This window comes from Platalea leucorodia (genome assembly GCF_965183815.1).
Source record: "Platalea leucorodia genome assembly, chromosome: 5".
Classification (NCBI taxonomy): Eukaryota; Metazoa; Chordata; class Aves; order Pelecaniformes; family Threskiornithidae; genus Platalea; species Platalea leucorodia.
In genome coordinates this window covers 2,842,165-2,846,113 of record NC_138827.1, presented here as the reverse complement: position 1 = coordinate 2,846,113, position 3,949 = coordinate 2,842,165, and the positions used below count along the sequence as shown (strand labels likewise).

Sequence of the window (3,949 nt, the reverse complement as noted above, 5' to 3'; positions counted from 1 at the left end):
GCTTCAATCTCAATCATTCCGAAAAATGATGCCCCAACCAACTCCCAGCCTCGGCAATGCTGCTGCTGGAGAAACGCTGATCAGCAGGGCTGGGGGCTTCCAGAGACGCCTGTGCTGCAGTGCCGGCAGGGCGGGCGTCCTGCACAGCGACCAGCGGCTCAGCCCACCCTCAGGAACGACGCTGCTCCCTTTCAGCAGTCCTGCCCTTGAAAGGAGGCTGTTTCGGACTCACAACGCTCCTCCTCAGCTGGTTTGTGGCTGGCTCCCAGCCCACGCGCCGTCTCCATCGATGGCAAGAAGACATTGCTAGATCTGACTTTCCCAGATCTGATCCCTTCTCAGATCAATGCCCTTTTGGAAGCATCTGTCCAAGCATGCTCCAGACAACGTCCCTTTGAGACGCTTCTCTTCTTCCCCTTGCTCTTAACAAGACTGGTTTCCTGCATAGACCGCTGATGTCCATGTAGACCAGGACACTGACAGACCATCTGATGGCTGCGGACAGTGCTGCAAATTTGGGGCAACCCCAGCCCCAGGACAACCTCAGGTTGAAGATGGGCGCTTTGGTGGTGAGCAGGGCTCAGCAACGCATGGTGTGAGGCTCCCCATGGCCGTAGAGTGGCCGTGGCCGCCTGCGAGCCCAGGATCTCCTCCAGCCTCTCACCCGTCTGCTGCAAACCACATCGACATGGACAAACTGACTGCTGCGTCGAACGTGGGGCCTGTCGCTCCATAGGTACAGTTGCCACCTGGTAAAAAATAAGCAAATCCTTAGGTTTTGTTTGGTTTTAGATTTTTTTCCATGGCTTTGCGCACACACAAAGGCTTCCCATCCCCTGCCACCCACACTCTCCCCCCTCTTCTGCCCCGTTTCAGAGTTAGGAAGCCAGAAGTGACGTTGCTCTGCTTCGCTCCAGGACGTGGCGAACTGGCTGGCAGGTCGTCCGGTGGGAAGGGATCTGGCCCAGGACAGCGTGGGGAGGTGGGAGCTTCTGCCTGTTCTTTGTTAGGGAAAAGGGAAGATGTCTGCGTCCTGCTGCTCCCGAAACCGGGAACACCAGCTCGAGAGGACGCTGCTCCGATGCCACGGCTGAAGGAGGCTTAACCCCACGTCCTCGGCCACCCAAGCGTGTTTGCAGCGGGGTCCCACAGCCTGGCGTCCCTGGGTGCCCCGCTGCTGCCTGGCCGTGGGGTGCCCGGCTCTGGAGCGGGGGGCACGGGGGCCAGGACGTGACGGCAGACGGTCTCGGTTGCTTTGCCGCAGCCCCGAGGCTGGGACCCCCGACAGCCTCCAGCTCTGCCGGGGCCTCCCCACGTCTCCAGCTGGGGTTTTGCCCGGTCGCTGGACACGCTCAAAGTTCACCCTGCTATAAATACCCGGGTGCAGGGCTGCCAGGTCCCCCTGGCCGGGGGGGCTGCTAAGACCAAACGGGGTTTCATTGCAATTAACCCTTTGGGTGACTCCCCTCCACACGGTTTGAAAACCAGGAATCCTCGGCTTCAAACTGTGTCTAAAGCCAGAAGAGTGCAGCAAACTCCTTCTGTGGGCTGATTCCCGCTGGGAATGGCTCGGGGATCAGTACTGGGAGCGGAGGAGCAGCCTCATGCTGTGCAGCCCCACACCCTGCCCCGTATGGCCCCGCCGAGCGTGACCCCATGCCCCACACCGTATGGCCCTATAGCCCGAGGCCCCACACCCTGTGCCGTATGGCCCTATACGCTACGGCCCCGCACGGCATGGCCCTGTGCTGCCCAGCCCACCCCGCGTCCCCGTCCCCACGTGCAGGTCTCGCTCTTAGCCACAGCTGAGCAGAAGGGCTAAAACACGTCTTCTTACACCCCAAAGGGCAACAGAAACGCCCTAAATCAGGACGAGCTCTGTCCGCAGCTCGGGGACAACCCCAAAATGCGGAGTCCCCGGTGGTGCCAGGTCACCCGAGGCAGAGCACAGCGTGTCGCTGCAGCGGGGTGCGAAAGGGCACTGGGCTCCCTGGGAGCCAAAGAGGAGGTAGACCCCTGCTACCCGATGCTGTGCAAAGCCCCTTCATGGTGCCAAATGCATCTTTTTAACCATTGCCCTGCCGTGCACCTTACCGTGCTGGGCTGACGGTCCGGCCGGTCTCCAAGGAGGAGCCTCTTCCTCCCTTGGCCCTGGTCAGCCCACGGGAGATGGGCAGCTCGGAGCTAACGGCAGTGGACAGACCCACACGCCGGCCGCAGCGGAGCAGAGACGGCCGGGGAGCCCCAATGGGGCTGTGTGCAACCCCGCAGCTCCTGCTGAGGCTGGACATAATTCAATGCACGCATGGCCCAGGGACAAGATGGGCTCAGGACCGAGCGAGGTCCTTGTCCCCAAAGGTCCCGCAGTGCCCAGGGCTGATGCCCAGCTCCAGCGGGGCCGGGGCTGCCCCGAGCGCGGTGCAGAGCCCCAGGGGGGCTTGGCTTTCCAGCCCCCCCCCGGCCTGGCGGGTCGGGGACAACCCTCTCCTTTCGCCCTGCAGATCCCCGCAGCTGCGATGAACCCTCAACCTCAAGCCTGCACAGGTCACAACATCCAGCCGACTGTGACACTGAAACAACCTCATTTCAGCCGCGGAGTCACCTTTTGGGTACCTTCAGGCCAAGCGAAGGCGCCTTCATTGCCTCACTCTCCATCATCTCCCTCTCCTCTCCATCACCGCCGCAGCGGTAACGCTTCCAGGATGCCAAATGCCTCCTTATTGCCGTCAGATGCCGCAGCCCTGCCTGGCATTTGCTCGACCAGGTTTTTGAGTTACTCATTTTATTGCTCCTGATGCCTACGTGGGTCCTGCCCTACCACGACGCTGCGCCCCGCGGCCCCGGCCGTGCCGAGTCCCCCGCGCTCCCGGCCGCAGCTGCATTCCTTGCTCCCGTCCGGGACATCGCTGCCCCAGAGCTGGGTTTCCCCAAGCCCCACGGCCGCCGTGCGCGGCACCGCCGGACTCTGTACACTGTGCAGTGCCGGAGCAAACGAGCCGAGCGGGTGGCACTAGGGGGAGATAAAGGCCGGGACATGCCCGGCCCCGCGCCTTCGCCAGCCCACTCCTGTCCCCGTGTCCCCAGGGCCACCCTGGCCCCAGCTGCCCACAGGGGCGAAGGGAAGAGCTGCAGGTTTCTGCACGTTGCCGTCCCTTTGCTTTGCAGGGTCTTTCCTGGCGTCTTCGGTCTTTGGGAAGTGCCTTCAGCGATGAGGGTCCTTGAGGCGTTTACACCTTCTCGCAGCAGGTATAAAAGCAAGAAGCCGCCTTCTGGCACGTGCAGGGAGCACAGGGGCACCCAAAAAATGCACCCAGGAGGAAGGAAAACAGCACACGACGCGCAGAACAGGGTCCAGCAGCGAAAGAGGAGTCAGGGGAGCCGGCCTGGAAGCAGAGAGTGACCGCGCTGCAAGACCTCAGGTGGGAACTCAGCTCATCGCTGCCCCGGCTCCCCTTTTCCCGATGGCCCCGCGGGTGCGCTCGGCATCGGCACAGCAGTGCCAGCCCCCGCGGGGTCCCTGTGCCAGCAACCCGGGCTCCTCCAGGGCTAAAAACCATTTCAGGGGGATTTCTGGCACCAGGCACCACCCCGGTATCGCAGCAGCTCCTCTCCTTCCCTGGATGCTCCCCTCTGTGCGGGCTCCCTGCGACCCCTCTCACGGAGACGGGAGGATTTCACCAGGCAGAGTTTGGGAGAATCCTGGGAGCCGAGGAGCCGAACCAGCAGGACCTGCCCCCGTCAGAGCTGTTTGGGCACAGCCGGATCTCACAGGCACCCATGGGTGCAGCCGTGGGTCCCACGGCACGAATCAGCACCGCACACTGGGGTAAGCACGGGGCAAGAGCAACACGAGGGGGGCACTTTTCACTTGTATTTTCTGTGGATTAAAAAAGAAAAGGTAAAATTTATCCCCTTTTTTTTCCAGGAGGAGGGATTCAGAGCCTGGCTG

General features: G+C 62.3%; 1 long non-coding RNA gene across 1 annotated transcript; it reads left to right on the top strand.

Annotated features, from left to right (window-relative positions):
* Window positions 1–3,235: 3,235 nt before the first annotated feature.
* LOC309591761 lies at window positions 3,236–3,949 on the top strand. The gene is made up of 3 exons (XR_014228421.1): window positions 3,236–3,419; window positions 3,563–3,826; window positions 3,926–3,949. It is a non-coding gene; the product is annotated as an uncharacterized lncRNA (long non-coding RNA).